This window comes from Hirundo rustica, chromosome W (assembly GCF_015227805.2).
Source record: "Hirundo rustica isolate bHirRus1 chromosome W, bHirRus1.pri.v3, whole genome shotgun sequence".
NCBI lineage: Eukaryota > Metazoa > Chordata > Aves > Passeriformes > Hirundinidae > Hirundo > Hirundo rustica.
Window position 1 is genome coordinate 19996661 of NC_053487.1, and position 20292 is coordinate 20016952.

The following is a 20292-nucleotide window of genomic DNA, read 5'->3' on the forward strand; positions in this document are numbered from 1 at the left end:
ACCAAGACCAGCCCTGCACATCACCTTTTCTCCCAGCGCCAGCGGAGACAGAGTGGCAGAGCACAGTGACTATCTTCAAGAGGAGACTTTCTTTCTTTAAGTTTGTTATCCCTCCATAAGCGGCATGAAGCTCTTGTCATCGGGTATTGTGCTGGGAGTGCTTTGCCTGTTTAATAAACAGGTTTTTTCCACTTCTCTCTGAGGAAGTCTTTTCCCGAACCGGTTGGGGGAGGGGAGGGGGGCCCCATGGGAGGGTTTCTCCCAAAATCTGCCTGAAACCACAACAGTAGCAAGTAGCAAAAACCTTTAACCTTAGCAATTGTTAGGTCTGCAGAGGGCCAGGGGGATCTGAAGACTGGCCATGGGTGGCTAGCCCAGTTGAACCTAAATGGTGGGATAGCACCCTCAGTGAAGTCCATAATGGAACAGGATTTTAGGATGAAGAAGGAAGTCCATGGCGGCTTCATTCCTCTGAAAGAGGCATTTATTGTCTAAATAGAACAGGAAGCGTATATGTAAGAAAAAGTGTCTGCAACTGGACTTTAGGTTTAGATTGTTGGACCCCCAACTGCCCTCCTTATGATTGTTCCAGATATCAAGGCAGATGGAATCAAACACATGTTAAGCTCACTAATAGTGGCTGGGTATGGTGTTCCTTCCATAATCACCAAAAGGATTTTGAAGGCTGTAAAGCAGTGGGAAAGGATAGGTTTTTTTTACCCTTTATTTTTAAGCTGCCCCCGAGATAATTCCACAAGTAGGACACATGTTGTTCGTGATTATCAGTAGAAGTAGCAGCAGCACAATGGAACTTGGACTCTTTTTAATAAGTTCTGGTCTAGATCCAATAAAACAGATCTGGGATGTAACTGCAAGTGGAAACCTCATGTGAGAGCTTGGAAGTGCAAATACTGTGATGCTTATGGCAAGGCAACTATTGTTGGGGAACCACTAGGCCCAGGATGTATGCTTTACTTTGACCCACCAATTGGTGATAAAAATTAGAAAAGTCCATTTGCCAATGGGACCTGGGCTTTAAGAGGGCATTACTGGATTTGTGGCCAATATGCTTACCGCAGGTTACCCCCAGACTAGTCAGGGATATGTTATGTGGGGTATATTAGACCATTGTTCTTTTTACTACCACAAGTTCAGGGAAATCAATTAGGAATCAAAGTTTATGATGATCTAATTAGAAAAAAGCGGTCAATTAATACATCACTGGTAGGAGGGAGCACCCAAAAGTGGGGAAAGGATGAATGGCCACCTGAACGAATCATACAACACTATGGACCAGCCACATGGAATCCTAATGAATTAATATCAAGTGCCAGAGAACCCATTTATAAATGTCGTGGTTTTGAAAAGACAGGTGTCTGCTATGGAGAGGCAGGCCTCTCTAGGAAATGAGGAATTTGAATCCTTCCCTCTGTGTTATTATAATTTGGAAGATTAAAAATAAAACTTTTCAGTCAGAGCTATGGGGAAAAGGAATAACAGTCCTTTACTAGTAAATATAGCAGGACAGACAAAAAACAACAGCAATTATAACAATAGTAGAACAGAACCAAGAACCCCGAGGGCAAACAGTGGAAGCTCTGGCGCTGATGGCTGGAAGCCGAGCGCTGTGGACTGTCCTCCGCAGGCAGGGGGTGTCCTCGGCAGGCAGAGGTGGCAGTGCTGGAGAAGCCGCAGCAGCGGGACTCGGGCTCACCCAAAATCCAGCAGGACAGCGAAGAAACTCCGAATTCCTGGGCACTCCAACAGATGATAGAATTCCCAGGACCAGACTCCTTCGTTAACCGTGGACTCCAGCAGCCAGCCGTGGCCCAATCGGTGCTCCCCCCGGAAGAAGAAAAAGAGCCGCGAGATCCCCCCACCCTCAGCTCTCTCCGGGAGCTTTTTTCCCTCCCCCAAAACTAAGTTATCAGTTCTTTTGTCCAGGTTAAGCACTCAGCATTTAGTCTCCTAGCAACTTGGGAGGGGAAAAAATTCTACAGGAGACTTAAACCTCAACATTATCCACCCCGAATTTTTTCCCACACCAACATATTATATTGAATTTAAACCTTTAAATAATATACATATATATACATGTGAATATAAATACAGACACAGTCACAGTGTTCACCGAAAAACAAGGTCCCCTTGAGGTATGCAGCGGGTCTCACCATCCTTTTGCATCACCCACCATGTGCAGCCAGGTCCCTGAGCAAAAACAATCCTAGGAGCGGGATTGTCTTTGCTGGAGGCAGAATTAATCCAAACAGTTTTTCCCAGCATTCCTCTCATGTGTACTACGGGAACTTTATCTCCATCTCTTGTTCCCAGGGGCTCAGATTGGGCGGGGCCTGCTCAGTTGGTGGAACCTCGAGTGTTCACTAACCAGGTGGCCTTTGCTAAATTATTCTCCCAGTTCTTAAAAGTCCCCCCACCTACTGCCTTCAAAGTGGTTTTAAGCAGGCCATTGCATCGTTCAACCTTCCCGGCTGCTGGCGCATGATAAGGAATATGGTACACCCACTCAATGCCATGTTCTCTAGCCCAGGTGTTTATAAGGCTGTTCTTGAAATGAGTCCCGTTGTCAGACTCAATCCTCTCAGGGGTACCATGTCTCCACAGGATTTGCTTTTCAAGGCCCAGGATGCTGTTCCGGGCAGTAGCATGGGGCACAGGGTAGGTCTCCAGCCATCCAGTGGTGGCTTCCACCATGGTCAGCACATAGCGCTTGCCTTGGCGGGTTTGGGGAAGGGTGATGTAGTCAATCTGCCAGGCTTCCCCGTACTTATACTTGGACCATCGCCCGCCATACCACAGGGGCTTCACCCGCTTGGCCTGCTTGATGGCAGCACACGTCTCACAGTCATGGATAACCTGAGAAATACTGTCCATAGTTAGATCCACCCCTCGGTCTTGTGCCCACTTATAGGTGGCATCTCTACCCTGGTGACCTGAGGCATCATGGGCCCATCGAGCTAGGAACGACTCTCCCTTGTGTTGCCAATCTAAGTCTATCTTTGACACCTCTATCTTTGCAGCTTGATCTACCTGCTCGTTGTTTTGGTGCTCCTCATTAGCCCGACTCTTGGGGACATGGGCATTTACATGGCGGACTTTGACAGGTAGCTTCTCTACCTGAGTGGCAATGTCCTTCCACTCATCTGCAGCCCAGATTGGCTTTCCCCTACCCTGCCAATTGGCCTTTTTCCACCTGTCCAGCCAACCCCACAGAGCATTGGCCACCATCCACGAATCAGTGTAGAGGTAAAGCTTTGGCCACTTCTCTCTTTCAGCAATGTCCAGGGCCAGTTGAACAGCTTTGAGTTCAGCAAGTTGGCTTGACCCACCTTCTCCTTCAGTGGCTTGTGCAACCTGTCGTGTGGGGCTCCATACAGCTGCTTTCCACTTCCGGTTCATCCCTACGATGCGGCAGGAACCGTCAGTGAAAAGAGCATAGCGTGTTTCTTCTGCTGGCAGTTGGTTGTATGGCGGACCCTCTTCGGCACGTGTCACTTGTTCCTGCTCCTCTTCATCTGTGAGACTAAAGTTCTCACCCTCCGGCCAGTTTGTAATTATCTCCAAAATCCCAGGGCGATTTGGGTTTCCAATGCGGGCGCGCTGAGTGATGAGGGCAATCCATTTGCTCCACGTGGCGTCGGTGGCATGATGGGTGGAGGGAACTTTTCCTTTAAACATCCACCCCAGCACCGGTAGTCGGGGTGCCAGGAGGAGTTGTGCTTCTGTGCCAATCACCTCTGAGGCAGCTTGAACTCCTTCATAGGCGGCCAAGATTTCCTTCTCTGTTGGGGTGTAATTGGCTTTGGACCCTCTGTAGCTTTGGCTCCAGAATCCCAGTGGTCGGCCTCGAGTCTCCCCAGGCACCTTCTGCCAAAGGCTCCAGGACAGGCCATTGTTCCCGGCTGCTGAGTAGAGCACATTCTTCACATCTGGTCCCGTCCTCACTGGGCCAAGGGCTACTGCATGAGCGATCTCCTGCTTGATCTGGGCAAAGGCTTGTTGCTGTTCAGGGCCCCAGTGGAAATCGTTTTTCTTGCGGGTGACTAGGTAGAGAGGGCTCACAATCTGGCTGTACTCAGGAATGTGCATCCTCCAGAATCCTATAGCGCCTAGGAAAGCTTGTGTCTCCTTTTTGCTGGTTGGTGGGGACATTGCAGTGATCTTATTGATGACCTCAGTGGGAATCTGCCGCCATCCATCTTGCCACTTTACTCCCAGGAACTGGATCTCTTGGGCAGGTCCCTTGACCTTGCTCTGCTTGATGGCAAAACTAGCCTTCAGGAGAATCTGGATGATCTTCTCTCCTTTCTCAAACACTTCCATTGCCGTGTTCCCCCACACAATGATGTCATCGATATACTGTAGGTGCTCCGGAGCCTCACCCTTTTCCAGTGCAGCCTGGACCAGTCCATGGCAGATGGTGGGGCTGTGTTTCCACCCCTGGGGCAGTCGGTTCCAGGTGTACTGCACGCCCCTCCAGGTGAAAGCAAACTGAGGCCTGCATTCTGCAGCCAGAGGAATGGAGAAAAAGGCATTAGCAATGTCAATTGTGGCGTACCATTTTGCTGCCTTGGACTCCAGCTCGTACTGGAGTTCCAGCATGTCCGGCACAGCAGCACTCAATGGTGGAGTCACTTCGTTCAAGGCACGGTAGTCCACAGTCAATCTCCATTCTCCGTCAGGCTTGTGCACAGGCCAGATGGGGCTGTTGAAGGGTGAGTGGGTTTTGCTGACCACCCCTTGGCTCTCCAGCTCACGAATCATCTTGTGGATGGGGATCACGGCATCTCGATTTGTCCGATACTGTCGGCCGTGCACCGTCAAGGTGGCAACTGGAACTCGTTGCTCTTCTGCCTTTAGAAGTCCTACTGCAGATGGGTTCTCCGACAGTCCAGGCAAGCTATTCAATTTCTTAATGCCCTCTGCCTCCACAGCTGCTATTCCAAAAGCCCACCTGAGTCCTTTAGAGTCTTTGTAATAGCCATTCCGGAGGAAGTCTATGCCCAAAATACACGGGGCCCCTGAGCCAGTCACAATTGGATGTTTCTGCCACTCCTTCCCGGTCAGGCTCACCTCGGCTTCCAACAGAGTCAATTCCTGTGATCCCCCCGTCACCCCGGCAATGGAAATAGGTTCTGTCCCCACATATTCCGATGGTATCAGGGTACACTGAGAACCAGTATCAACTAAAGCTTCATATTTCTGTGGCTCTGATGTGCCAGGCCATCGGATCCACACCGTCCAATAGACCCGGTTTTCCCGTGCCTCTCCCTGGCTAGAGGCAGGGCCCCTCTAGCACCGGTCATTATTCCCTTCCTGGGCATACATGGTAGAGGTTCCTTCACAGGGATCTGACATATCATCCTCACTTCTATAATACCTGGCAGCCTGGTCATGCGATGTCGAGGCTACCTTCATCTTAGTGGAACCCCCTCGGTTAGTGTTTCTCTCCTTGAGCTCACACACCCGTGCTGCCAGGGCAGAAGTGGGTTTCCCATCCCACCTTCCCATGTCTTCCCCATGGTCACGCAGAAAGTACCACAGGTCAGCTCGTGGGGTGTACCCTCTCTCTCTAGCTGGGGGCTGTTGAGCTCTGACTCTGGGGCCTGTAACTCGCACCGGTGCCACATGGGAACTGTTCCTCCTCATCTCCTCCCTCATCTCCCTCATCTCCTCTGTCACCTCCTCCATCTTCTCCCTGAGTTCCTTAGCCACGGCAGAGACCTGAGCCTGCATTGGGCCACTGATGATACTCTCATAATTTCTAAGCTTGTTGGCTACAGAACCCACTGTCTCTCGGTTGTTATCAGGATGAATTGTTGCAATGTATGTGGCGTATTGAGATGGTCCTAGAGTTGCCAGATTCCACAGCATTTGCCCTGTGCACCTGACTTTGTCGGGGTCATTATCATGCTGTCCACCCCTCCCAAAGAGTACCTCCAATACTGCCACTTCTCTCAGCTGTTGGATCCCTTCCTCAAGGGTCTTCCAGCGCATTCTATGATGGTGCTCCTGCATTCTGTCTCTGTGGACAAACCTCTCCCGTACACTCATTAAAAGCCGCTCCCAAAGGGAAAGGGGCCCTGGCTCCCTTACGAATACCTGATTCACACCTGAGTCCTGGGTCAAGGGTCCCAAATTCCTTGCCTCACTACTATCTAGTTGCACGCCTGTACCTATAAGGTCCCAGACCTGAAGTAACCAGGTTGCATAAGCCTCACGTCCCCGCCGTGCAAGATCTTTTTGCAGATTACGCAGACTTTCATATGTCAGGGACTCAGTGATGATCTCAGCCTCTGACTCCCCCCCAGGTTGTGAGGGCCCTCCTTTCTTATCCTTGTTGCCTGGGTGCTCTGATTTCACCTTATACTTCTTTGTTTCCACAGGGGCCACTGCTGCTGGCTGTGGCTGCCCCTGTGGTTCAGCTGGAACCTGGACGGTTGTAACGTCTGTGGGTTCTGCTGCTGCACCATCAGACTCTCCTTTGTCGGGGCAGGGGCAGGGTTTCCCAAGGTACTCCCTCAGCATCTGGCCCATCTCACGGATCTCCTTCACCCAATCTGGGTGGTTTATTCTTGAGGCAGGCTGTGGGACAGTGTCAGGTTGTGGGACGGGCTCAGGCTGTGGGGCAGGGTCAGGCTGTGGGGCAGGGTCAGGCTGTGGGACGGGCTCAGGCTGTGGGGCAGGGTCAGGCTGTGGGACGGGCTCAGGCTGTGGGGCAGTATCCTTATTCTCTAGGGTAGGTATCAGGGTGGTTATCCAGGTCAGTCTCCCCTTATCTCTAAATGCTAAACAGAACAGGCATACCAGCAACACCAGCCACTGTATGATGTCATTAACATTCAGAGATTTGAACCCTTCAAAGACTGGTGGGGTAGGCCCAAAGAGCTGGGTGAAGGGTTGTGAAAAAATTTCCCCCGGTGTCATTTCTTCACAGTAGGTACCGTTGTTAAAGTAACTCCAGAAACACACAGTTAGTGTATGATAGCCCTGAATCCATGTGCCTGCCTTCCAGAGGAAATTAAAAATCCACGATTTCCTCACTTCGTTAACCCATATAGCAAAATGGATGACAGCCACAGTAACCTTAGTTACAGGGCCCATGTTTAGAAAAGGGCCTGCAAATGGGAGAAATACGGCCACCACCACATGCCACCCAAACCAGGTTAAGCCAGACCACATGATATCCAGTGCACAGCAATGTAGGCACTTAAGAACTGTTATTCCTTTTTCTCTCAATGCCCCACGTTGGGCAACAAATTCTGTCTTGGTTTTGAAAAGACAGGTGTCTGCTATGGAGAGGCAGGCCTCTCTAGGAAATGAGGAATTTGAATCCTTCCCTCTGTGTTATTATAATTTGGAAGATTAAAACCAAAACTTTTCAGTCAGAGCTATGGGGAAAAGGAATAACAGTCCTTTACTAGTAAATATAACAGGACAGACAAAAAACAACAGCAATTATAACAATAGTAGAACAGAACCAAGAACCCCGAGGGCAAACGGTGGAAGTTCCGGTGCTGATGGCTGGAAGCCGAGCGCTGTGGACTGTCCTCCGCAGGCAGGGGGTGTCCTCGGCAGGCAGAGGTGGCAGTGCTGGAGAAGCCGCAGCAGCGGGACTCGGGCTCACCCAAAATCCAGCAGGACAGCGAAGAAACTCCGAATTCCTGGGCACTCCAACAGATGATAGAATTCCCAGGACCAGACTCCTTCGTTAACCGTGGACTCCAGCAGCCAGCCGTGGCCTGATCGGTGCTCCCCCCGGAAGAAGAAAAAGAGCCGCGAGATCCCCCCACCCTCAGCTCTCTCCGGGAGCTTTTTTCCCTCCCCCAAAACTAAGTTATCAGTTCTTTTGTCCAGGTTAAGCACTCAGCACTTAGTCTCCTAGCAACTTGGGAGGGGAAAAAATTCTACAGGAGACTTAAACCTCAACAATAATTTAACCCAGATAATTAGGTTACAAGCTGTCTTTGAAGTAAGAATGAACCAGACAGCTACAGCTCTTGACCTTCTTGCTGACCAACCTACTCAGATGAGAAATGCAATATTCCAACATTGGATGGTATTAGATTATTTATTAGCAGAAGAAGGAAGAGTGTGTGGCAAATTAAATGAATCAAAATGCTGTTTGCAAATAGATGACAATGGAAAAGTGGTGAAACAATTAACAAAAGAAATAATAAAGTTAGCTCATGTACCGGTCCAAACATAAAAAAGATGAGAATGGGACATGTTTTTGTGGTTACCCGGTGGACTATGGGTTAAACAAATGCTTTTCTTCCTCTTATGTGTGGTAGCAACTCTTATCTTTTTACCATGCATGTTCCCTTGCTTAGTACAACTTATTCAACACATGATCAAAGGGATGCAGGTAGTAGCCATGCCTACTGATCCAGAGATGGCTACAAAAGGACAGAAATTGATTGTGATCATGACATGCAAAGCAATCACATGAGACAAGAGATTTTTTGCAGGGCAGAGACTTCTCTGATCCAGCTCAAGGCTGAGTCAGGGCGGAGAGAGAGCCTCCTTGTTTATTTCTTACTTTTTATACATTTGTGAGTCTAGCCGAAGATTGGCTTCTGGGGTTTTTCACCCTTCAGCCAAGTGGCTCGACTAACTGTCAGTTACAATTGTTTTCAGGTTAGAAATATGCAAACAAAGGACAGAGAATGAAAAACAAAGGATTTGTTTATGTTACATGTGTGAGAAAAAGGTAGAAACTGCTCCTAATATTGTACAGTAGCTAAAAGGTCTGACTCCATTTTATGAAAATTCAAAAGGCTTTAAAAAACTCAGAAAAAACAGGGTGACAATTGATGTCACTGCAAATAATTGCAAAACCAAAAAAGACCCAAGAACAAAAAAAAAAAAAAAATAAGTCAATAACAACTAAAGTTTGTAAAGACAATTATTAAAAATAAAAGAGGAAAGATTGAGAGGAATGACAAGATTTGTCTTTACAAACAAGCCCTGGGTCTGGTGGTAGATAAAACTAGAACTGAGAGATAAGTGGAACAATGGGAAAGGATTCTACTGATTGATGAATGGAAAAGAAGATACTTGCCTTTACAAACAAACTGTAGGTTTGTTTGTAAATGAAATTGAATATTGAAAGATGAAAGCAACAATGAGGAAAACCCATAAATCCCATAAAAATTAAAAATTAAGGGGGGATTATACATTAAAAGGAGAATCTTAGGCATTTCAGGAAGTCTGTACCTCTCAAGTACCTCAGCCAATGGGGAAGAGAGGGAAATGCGGCTGGGAAATTAGGATAAAAAGGAGGCTGCGTCCTCCAAAAAACTGAGAGACCCCAGGGGAAATGCCCCATGGCCTCTCCCTTTATTCGAATAAAATAAAAGGACTCCTCTGTCTTCTTTTTGGACATAAACCTCTGGTGTTTGTAGATTAATTTTCCTAACACTCTCAGCATCGGAGAGAGGACGACCAAGCTGCTGCTTGATGCGGGAGAAGTCCACTGTCAACAGAAAGTCCAGTCCTGGGAAATCTACCATGATCTGCTTGTGTGCCCAGGAATTCTGAGCTCCTTCGCCTGCCCTGCTGGAGCTGGGCCAGCCCTCTCCGGCCATCACTGCTTCTTCAACACTGCTCTTTTTTGCTACGCAGTAGCCCTGCCCCCCGATGCCTGCTGGGACATCCTGCCTTTCCAGCCACCAACCTGGGAGTTTCCACCATTCCAGCTTGGTGCTCTTGGAGTCCCAAGAGATCAGACTGCCCCGGGCTTTGTGAAACAATGCCCCTCGAGGTTCCTGGTTCTGTTTATTATTAATGCTGTACTTGTTGTTTGCTTGCCTTGTTATACTTACTAGTAAAGAACTGTTATTCCTTCCTCCATACCTCTGCCTGAAAGCCCCTTTAAGTTTCAAAATTATAATAATTTGGAGGGAGGGGATTTGAATTCTCCTCTCCTAGAGAGGCCCTGCCCCTCCCTAGTAGATACCTGTCTTTCAAACTGAGACAATGACAAAGAACTGGGAGTGGTGGTGAGCCCTGTCCTCCCTTACTCAGCACTCGGCTGCCCTGTGGCTGCTCTTGGTTATTAAAAACAAGGTAATGGCCTGCAAAGTGTTTTGTGGCATTTCCCTGTAGGAAATACACTGATTAAAGATCCATTGCCTGGCAATTGCTGCTTCAGATTTGTCCTGGAAAAGCACGATGTGACTGGGATGACTGCTGGCGGTGCTGTGCTATTGGATAGTGCTGGAGGATGGGCAGTGAACTTCTGCAGAGCAAAACAGGATCCCAGAATCTCTGAGGCTGGGAAAGACCTCTGGGATCATCGAGTCCAAGAGTCCAGCGTGGGACTGATCCCCACCTTTTCACCCAGCCCAGTGAGACATTAAATTTGAAGAATTAGGGATTTTTAGGAAAGTTAAGATAACAAGTTGCTGAATTAGCTGAAGTAGATAGGTAAGCTTTGTTCACAGTTAACAGAAGCCGTATCTTAAATAAGCTATCCCGGATTTAGTAACTCATTTCTTGTCAGGTTTATGTTTATGTAGATGTGCTTGTAATCAAAAACAAAATGTGGTAAATAGGACATAAGATAGCTGCAGATTTCCTGCTTAAAGGACCCATTGAACACAGGAAACTATAAGTTCTACCAAGGATTCATTTGTCACGAATGCATTGAAAAGGTAGAAAGGTCAGGACGAGGAAGACTCATCTTACTTCCTCATTTTGGGTGACCCCTCCCCAGAAGAGACCCCCGACTCATTTTAGGAAACAAACTACGTATGCTTAATAGCCTTTTTGCCAATTAGCATATGAAGCGAGGAATGGGAGGTGACAGGGGTATGAATATGCATTTGTATTTTGGGTATTCAACACTTTTGTAAATAAAAGGCTTTGTAATTACCTGTGAATTTCGCAGTGCGAATTAGGGAACTATCCCGCCGTGCTGCCTGGCCGTTATAAACATACACTTTCTAACTTTAAACTGTTAGAGAGTTTTTGTCCGTCATAGTTGGGTATCAATACTAGATCAATACCCATATTTCTTTAATAAGTCACCAGAGCACTGAGTAATTATGCACATACAGGCATTTCTTAGACACCTCCAGGGATGGGGAGTCCACCACCTCCCTGGGCAGCCCCAGTCAAGACCTGACCACCCTTTCCATGGAGAAATTCCTGCTGCTGTCCAACCTGAGGCTAGCCTGGAGCAGCTTGATGCTGTTCCCTCTCATCCTGTCCCTGTTCCCTGGGAGCAAAGCCCAACCCCCCTGGCTGTCCCCTCCTGTCAGGGAGTTGTGCAGAGCCAGAAGGTCCCCCCTGAGCCTCCTTTTCTCCAGGCTCAGCCCCTTTCCCGGCTCCCTCAGCCACTCCTGGTGCTCCAGCCCTTCTCAGCTCTATTTCCTTCCCCGGACTCGCTCCAGCCCCTCAATATCTTTATCACAGTGAAATCAGGAGCAGGTTGGATTTCTGGCATGTTGACATTCTGTATTTAATACACCTGTGTAAGCCCAGTTGAGGGAAACAGGCATTAGAGGCAACTTGTGTCATTCCTTAGTCTTTTCAACAACCCTGTTGTGGCTCGAGAGGCTTCTCAGACTAGTAAAGAGTTTCGAGTTAGTTCCTGCTCATCTCCATATAATACGGTTATTTGTCTAATTGTTTCTATTCTTGTGTTTGCTATGTAAAAATGCAGTAAAGCCATTATGCAGGAAAATAAAAAGAAAGTGGTTGAGATGATTATTCTGTTATCAGTCATGACTAAGATGAAGAGAGATATACTAGCAAGACATTGTTCCTAAAATAGATATCTTGCAAACAAGAAATGTCAGTCAAATGAGGTTTAAATTAAATTCCTGAGAGCAATTACTTACAGAATTATTATGCTTCCATTGAAATTATTATGAATGTTAACCAGAGTTAATGGGAAAAAAAAGTTGGGCTTAAGAGACTGATTCTGAAACGTATTCCAGAATGTGCTCAGCTTGTGTCCCGATGATCTCAAAGTCACAGGGCTACAAAGAGCATCCTTGGCTGAAGAGTGGCTCCAGACTCAGGGCAGTGGGAAAAGGTGAAACTGAGAGCTGGGCACTTGCAGGAAGTATTGAATGGTCACAAGTGTGTGACCTCACTGGGAGAAGAACTGACGAAGTGCAGAAATGTGATGTGTGTTCCAAATAAAGAACTGATGAGTCAAGTTGTGCCCTGATTGGAACAGGAGCAAAGTCAAGATGGCTGGAAAATAACCTTGATTGTGGTGGAGGAGAAATAGCAGTGGAGTTGTGGTGACCCCCAGAGCAGCAGGGGACTGGAAGGGTGTGGGATCTCTGCCCCTCCAGCAGTGGGGACCCTTTCAGCACTCACTGCTGCTGCAGCAATTATCTGAAGAGCCACAGTGATATCCCTGAAGTGACATTCATGACCACCTCTCTGCTCCAGTAATGCAGCTATTATTCATCCAGTCAAGTACTTTTGTTACACAATAAGGAGAAAACAACTTCTAAATATATTGTGGTGGTGTGAGAATTGTTTTTATTAAGTTATTAAGTTATTTTTGTAAGATTTTTAAGTTATTTTTATAATGGTTAAGTCCACTGTATCCCCCTGTGTTCTGTATTGGTTTTCCCCTTATGAGTTAGGTTGTTTTGTCTACTGTATAACCAGATGTTTTCTGTCATTCATTCCTTCCCTGCACCTGTTGCTGTCAATCCCCCCCTCTCTCCTCGTGGTCGCTCTGTCTGTCACTCGGAGACCCTTCCCTGGCTTCTGGAAAACTCCAGGAGGGGTGCCGAGTGATAGGCTGGGGCCCTGGAGACCCCCTCCCATCATTTTGTGGTTGGTCCCCAGTTCCATGGTTCACACCCCCGGTTAAACCCCCTGATCCCTGTGACTGGCTGACCAGTTGTCGCCACCCCCGTTTCCACCCCCCCTTAAAAACTGACGCGCGCCTGCCCTCGGGGTCTCTCCTGGGCAGCAGGTTGCAGCGTGCAGAGCTCCGCGCTCCCTCTGCCTCAATAAACCTACGTTACATCCTGCTCGGGAGAGTCCGCCTTTCATTTAGCTGCCGAGGTCGCTTACGTCATCTACATGCCCATCGCTGGTGGTGGGATCCAAGTTCCCACAGGAAGGAAGCGGTGCGCTTTGCCTGCCGCTCCGACCTTACCACGCTGCCGCAGTGAGACACACTGAGCTAGCCTGTGGCTGCGCTGGTCAGCGCAATTTCTGGACACTGCGACAATATATATTTTGAAATCAGTATCTTTATACTGCAAGACACAAACAGCTACTGCTGAATTATTTCTGACAGATACTAAGTTCCCATTTAATCTTTCAGGTTGAGGCATTTTTCTAAGCATGGCTCAGTAGGAAGTTAATTATAATCTTCCAAAATGGGAAGAATTTTTACCTGAGATGATTAGGATACTGGTTTGAGGCATGGTATGTGGGCTTCTAGATAAAGTTAGAAACTGGCAACATCTTTGGCTCTCTCTCACTGCAGAAGTAACACCTTCTGCTGTCACAAGAGCTACCCTGAAGATGGAGATCACGATGATTTTGGATGCAATCAATCCCTTAAGTATTCATCATTGTTGATACATTTGCATATTGGAACATCATGGTGGTTTATTCTGCGCTCTGAGACAAAATTCACTCTGAATTCCAGTTGGATTTTTCAGGCTTGGTTTCAGCTTCAAGGACAAATCACTTTTGAAGAACTGTAATGAAGCAAGTTCTGGAAAAAGACAACAGTATGTGAGATTCAGGTTTTTTTTAAAAAGGATCAATTGCTTGTGGTAGATTTGCCATCTGTTGGTGTGTGCACACTGCTGCAGTGACTTATTTCAGTATGTCATTACATTTTCTGACTGCACTTGGCTCAGCTGACCTTGGGAGTTTCTATCAGAAATACAGTTGGTCATGTTTTTGTCAGTAGCTTTTGGAAAGAGATGAATTACCAAAGAAATTCTTGATGAGTCCTCAGAAGGAGCTGGGACGAAGCTGGGCCTTGGGGTTTTCACTGAGTCATTACATGGAGGCTGCAGGATTCCTGTGGTCTCTGCTGGGCTTTCCTAAGCTCACTCTCCAAAAGTGCCCACAAAGCCTGAGTGTCCATCCCTGCAGTGCCACTCATGGGTGTAAAACCAGCCCCCTCCTTACTCCATCCCTGCTGTGCCCTTGTGGTGGGCCCATGATGTGCTCTGAGTCCCTTGTCATTTCCCACAGGACTCAGGGAGCTGATGACTGCTCATTACTTTCCTTCTCTTTGTAATTTGTGCACATTATTGACAACTGTTTTGTGTTTATTCCAAATCAGCAGTGAAAATGTGTGCAGAGAAACAGGAACTTCCCCACTCTTCAGCTCTGAGTGAGTGGCCAGCCCAGGAATCCCCAGCCTGGGGAAGGGAGCAGTGCCCGGTGGGATGGTGGTGGTGGGATATACACCTGCGTGAAATCCCAAATGTGCAGAGGGGGATTAATCCCTCTCCCTTGCAATATAAAGCCAGGGAACACCAGATCCAACCAAGCAGCAGGCTCAGAGTGAGCCTTTGGTGATAAGGGTGGAATTAGATAGGTGTTGCAATCACTGTAAATGTAGATATTCCAGAGAACTTGGGCAAACTGATAGAAGAAATATCCCACAAAACTGTTCTGTGCAGGATCTCACCCTTGGTTTATGAAACCTGAATTGCTTGAGCCTGAACACAAATCCGGAGCTGTATTTTTAGCTATTGCTTATCCTGTTTGTAGGTTCTGTCTGGCATCTGCTTTCCTGGCCAGTGTGGAGACAGGATACTGCATCTTTAATTTAGCTTTTTATTTGAGGATAGAGAAGAACTGAGATGTGTCAGTTGGCTGGTTTGTAGCATTCACTCAATTTGGGGGGAAAAATATAAACTATAGGACATTTGATTTCAAAATGCATTTCAAAATGAAGGAAAATTAAAAGGTTTTAAGTGAAAACAAGTATATACAAGCAAAAAAAAGTCTAGTAGGATCTTCCTTCACTGTGCCTATCTGTAGTTTTCATCCCTTACTGTCAAAGCACTGTGATCAGCAGAAATAAATTCATTGTATTTTCCATATGGCTGGGCTATTTCTTTAGCTCATTTTGGACAAATGTGGCAAAATTTGCTGCTAAGTCTGTCCTGTGGTTCCAAAATATCCCCCAAAATATGTTTGCTTTGACGGTGAGAATGAAATAGTAGATATTTCTTAAGGTGTTGATCTGGGAACATCATCTCCCAATTGGCTTCCTTTTTTTTAATCCCTAAGTGAGCTTTTAAAACCTTGCTACAGAAGCACAAGAATGAAATGGGGAAATTTAATGAAACTGAGGAAGGGATTCACCACGGGCCTCTTCCCTCGCACTTCGTACTCTGACATAACCACAACAGAGTGGAAGAGTGGTTCTGGCTGTTCCCTCATGTGAGTGACTCTTCTTGCCTTCACAGTGTGGGGCAAAGCACACAATAAACTGTTTAACAAGTTCACAGTTTGTATTTGATATCACATCTCTGTGAATACACATAAATGAGCTTGGCTTAGGTGTGAAGCAGCTCTCTCTCCCCCCTCCTCAGAGCCCGTGCTCTGTTTCGGCTAGCTTGAGAGAGAAACCACTTCAGAAGGAATCTTCTTTCACAGGGCCTTAAAAGCTACCCAGAGGCAAACTTTGGTTCTTTAGAGAGAACAGGCGTCTGTCGATGGCAAAAGGAAAGTCTGCTCTTTGTCCGGAGGGAATTACAGCTTTATTCAGGGGTCCTGCCCCTGCAGAGTCCTGAGCTCAGTCTGTCCCCGTCCTTGTCCCGGAGCAAGAGAGAGCTCCCCCCCTCCTCCCAAGGCTTTTTCCCAGGAGGGACGGGCCTAGAGGCAGGGACAAGCCACTACCCAATCAGGGATAAGGTGGGAGTGGAACAGAGTTGGGTTACATTCCAGTGTGGGAGGATGGGTGGGGCCAAGCAGGGACAAACCACGTGATACATTTTCCAAGGGAACAGGGGATACAGAAGAAAACCCAATATAAAAATGAAATACAATATAAACCAAATTAATGCACTACAACATAGGTGCACATTCTAAATATCAGAATATCCAGGGTGGGATATGGACTCACATTTCTGTTTCATATTCACACTAACATAGCATTGACCAAAGATTTTGCCATGATGCTGTTCCATAACTTAATATGTATACAGATGTTTGGTATTGGGATACCAGTGTCTAAAATTGTGAAAATTTTGCTGTATTTACCTCCTTAGGACCTGAGCAATTTCCTCTGTGTGTAGAGGATTTCCACATTGCAATGGCCACAGCTGTTCTGCTGAGCCCACTTGGGAGCTTCCCAGGCTTTGTGTGAAGCAGTCCCTCCTCTGGAACAGTTCCGGCAGGGACTCAAGGATACAAGGACACATTTTTGTTGCATCAGGACAGTTGTTTCTCCTCCTCGTAGGAGAGCTAGTGCCATGAACAGGACGTGCTTTGTACCCACCAGCATTCATCCACACAACAGGAAAGGGTTGTGCTGCTCTGACTCTGAAAATGTGCTGAAATCATATTGTACAACAGATTAAAGGTGAAATGATGATGAGCTTAAATAAACTCGCCCTCAGGAATTAACTGTATCCCCCCCAAACCAGCTTCACAATCAATCCTAGAGTTCAGCTTGCCTTGAACTGAATCCCCAAAGCCAAATTTGTACCTGTTCCCTTCCAGGGGTGTTACTAGAGTCATAAAAGCAGAATGAAACAAGCAAGGGCAGCTCCCTCATACTTTGCTTTTTGCAGTTTCCTTCCTGAGCTCTTGCTAAATGAGGCACTATCCACATATTCCTCTATTCCCACTGCTTGGCTTTCCAGGGGAAAGCTCTGCTGTCCTTGCCATGGTTCGGGTTCAGTGTCACTAAGCTGGGGAAGGAGGGGAACAAAACACACTGGCCTGATAATAATATTCTTATTTTTTCATTTCCTTGAAAACTTGCTGGGTGAATGAACATAAAGTTTGCAAGATTCTTCTGAAATAATCTTGTTTAGGGTAGCTAAATTACCAATTACAGATTACCAGATTACCAGAAAACTGGAGAGGGAATATCAGTCTGTAATTGACCTCTCTGAGAGATGTCCTGCTGGAAATGTGCAGGGATTTTTTAAATTCATAAATAAACTGTTGTTCCTATGTTCAAGCATGTGATTGGTGATTTTCAAGGAAATTGAATAAGTAAATTGTGAAAAATGGAAGTTCACTCTTAGAATATTTTCAGAAGTTTAATAAGGGAATAAAAAAGGACAATGTCTATTACTGTGATTCACAAAGCAGTCACATGGAGAGAGAGGTTTTCCAGGGCAGAGGTTCCTCCGTTCCGACTCAAAGCTGAGAGAGGGTGGAGAGAGAGCCTCTTTGTTTATTTCTTACTTTTTATACATTTGTGGGTCTGGCCAAAGATTGGCTTTTTTGGGGTTTCCACCCCTCAGCCTCAGTGGCCAGGCCAGTTGTCAGTTACAATTGTTTTTAGGTTAGAAATATGCAAACAAAGGACAGAGAATGAAAAACAAAGGATTTGTTTATGTTACATATGTGGGAAAAAGGTAGAAAACTGCTTTTAATATTGTGCAGTAACTAAAGATCTGACTCATTTTATGAAAATTCAAAAGGCTATAAAAAACTCAGAAAAACCAGGGTAACAAATGTCCAGCACTGGGGTGTTCCTGGGTTATTTTTAACAAAAGTAAGTATGGATACTGTCAGGTGGCTGCAAGCGCATAAAAGGGACAACTGAGTGCTTGGATTTCATGTTACTGATACGGAACAAGCTGAATTTTGGCTGCAGATCCCATTTATTACTATATTATTATTACTTATATTTTTATTATTTTTATTCCTTTCCTATTATGCTCAGTGAAATGCTTCTCTCAGCAACTTTACCATGCTGTAGAATTAAGTTTGGAGTGAATCTATATTAAGAAACTAATTATTTTGAACCCTTGATCTAATCAAAGTCCCTCAGAGATTCTCATGCTGCTCATACAAGGACCTGCTGAGGGGTGGAATGAGCAGAACCTGCTGAACAGATGAAGGTGCTGAAATGTCAGAAATATTCAGCTGCAAATTCCACAGCAGGGATGTGATACCCCCAGCTGAAACTTGGGCACCAAATGAGATCTGATACCCTGTCCTGGTTTAGGGACAAATTTGGGAGAAAACCCCTGTATAGGATCCCTCCAGGAAGCAAACCCAAATGGCCCCTCCCTCTAACCGGTCCAGAAAAAAACTTCTTTGGAGAAAAGTGGAAAAAACTATTTTGCTTAACAAACAAAGTGCATACAAGTATAAAGAATGAATAATATGAAACAATAAAACCTCTCGTTCTGGAGTGAGATGGCAGATTGAGAAAGTTCTTGCCATGAATGTAGCTTGGCTCTCTCTCAGTCTCTCATCAGTCCCAGTCCCTCCAGCACTGCTGGAAAATGCTGAGGTCCAGGCCTTGGTGGGCCACAGGTGCAAGCCCCCAGTGATCCCCTGGGTTTTTTCAGTCCAGAGTAGGTTTAAACAGTTCCAAGAAAAAAGAGGAAAAAAAAACCAGTCCAGGGAACTTCTCTGCCCTAACTAGCTGAAACTAACTAAAAGCAAAAAGATCTCTGTCCTGCAGTCTCTCCAAGCCTCCGCCGAACACCCAGTCCGGAGAAGAACGTGTAGGAGTCAGGCAGTTTTCTCAAAACAAACTCCGCGCTTCTCCTTGCTCTTAGAACCAGTCTTAAAGGCACAGGACTCAATATACAGCACAAACAGAGCAGACGACTGGGGATGCAAGCATCATAAAGTTACCATAGGACATTCCACCCCTTATCCCCATATCGTCAACTTACCAAAACTAATATATGTATTCTAGCTCTACACACACATACATCTATATAAAAACAATATGCAATATACAGCTACATACAGACAGTGGCAGTAAAATTCAGCACACAGTGATAATTACACATGGTTCTCACCCAACAATCAGATCTCCCTGGGGTATACACATCATGTGGTTTCATCTTTCTGCATTACCCACCATGTGCAGCCTGGTCCCTGAGCAGAGACAATCCCACGGATGGGTTTGTCTGTACTTGAAGCAGAATTGATCCAAACTGTCTTCCCTAACAAACCTCTTACATGTACTACTGGGACTTTCTCTCCATCTACTGTATGTAGGGACTCAGATTGGGCAGGGCCTGCTCTGTTGGTGGAATGTTGGGTGCTAACTAACCAGGTGGCCTTTGCTAGATGCTGCTCCCAATTTTTGAATGATCCCCCTCCCAGTGCTTTCAGGGTGGTTTTTAGCAGTCCATTGTATCTTTCCACTTTCCCTGAAGCTGTTGCATGATAGGGGATATGGTACACCCGCTCAATGCCATGTTCCCTAGCCCAGTTGTTGATGAGGCTGTTCTTGAAATGAGTTCCATTGTCTGACTCAATCTTCTCAGGGGTACCATGCCTCCAAAGAACTTGTTTTTCAAGGCCTAGACGGGTGTTATGGGCAGTAGCATGAGGCACAGGGTAGGTCTCCAGCCATCCTGTGGTGGCCTCTACCATGGTAAGTACATAGTGCTTACCTTGACATGTCTGGGGCAGTGTAATATAATCAATCTGCCAGGCTTCCCCGTACTTATACTTGGACCATCGCTCGCCATACCACAGGGGCTTCACCCGCTTGGCCTGCTTGATGGCAGCACATGTCTCACAGTCATGGATGACCTGAGAAATACTGTCCATGGTTAGATCCACCCCTCAGTCTCATGCCCACTTATAGGTGGCATCTTTGCCCTGATGACCTGAGGCATCATGGGCTCATCAAGCTAGGAACAACTCTCCCTTGTGTTGCCAATCTAAGTCTATCTTTGACACCTCTGTCTTCGCAGCTTGATCTACCTGCTCGTTGTTTCGGTGTTCCTCATTAGCCCGACTCTTGGGGACATGGGCATCTACATGACAGACTTTCACAGGTAGCTTTTCTACCCGACTGGCAATGTCTTTCCACTCATCAGCAGCCCAAATTGGTTTTCCTCTGCGCTGCCAATTAGCCTTTTTCCACTTCTCCAGCCATCCCCATAAAGCATTGGCTACCATCCACAAATCAGTGTAGAAGTAGAGCTTTGGCCACTTCTCTCTTTCAGCAATATCCAGGGTCAATTGAAAAGCTTTGAGTTCAGCAAGTTGGCTTGACCCACCTTCTCCTTCAGTAGCTTGTGCAACCTGTTGTGTGGGGCTCCATACGGCTGCTTTCCACTTTTGTTTCATCCCAACAATACAACAGGAACCGTC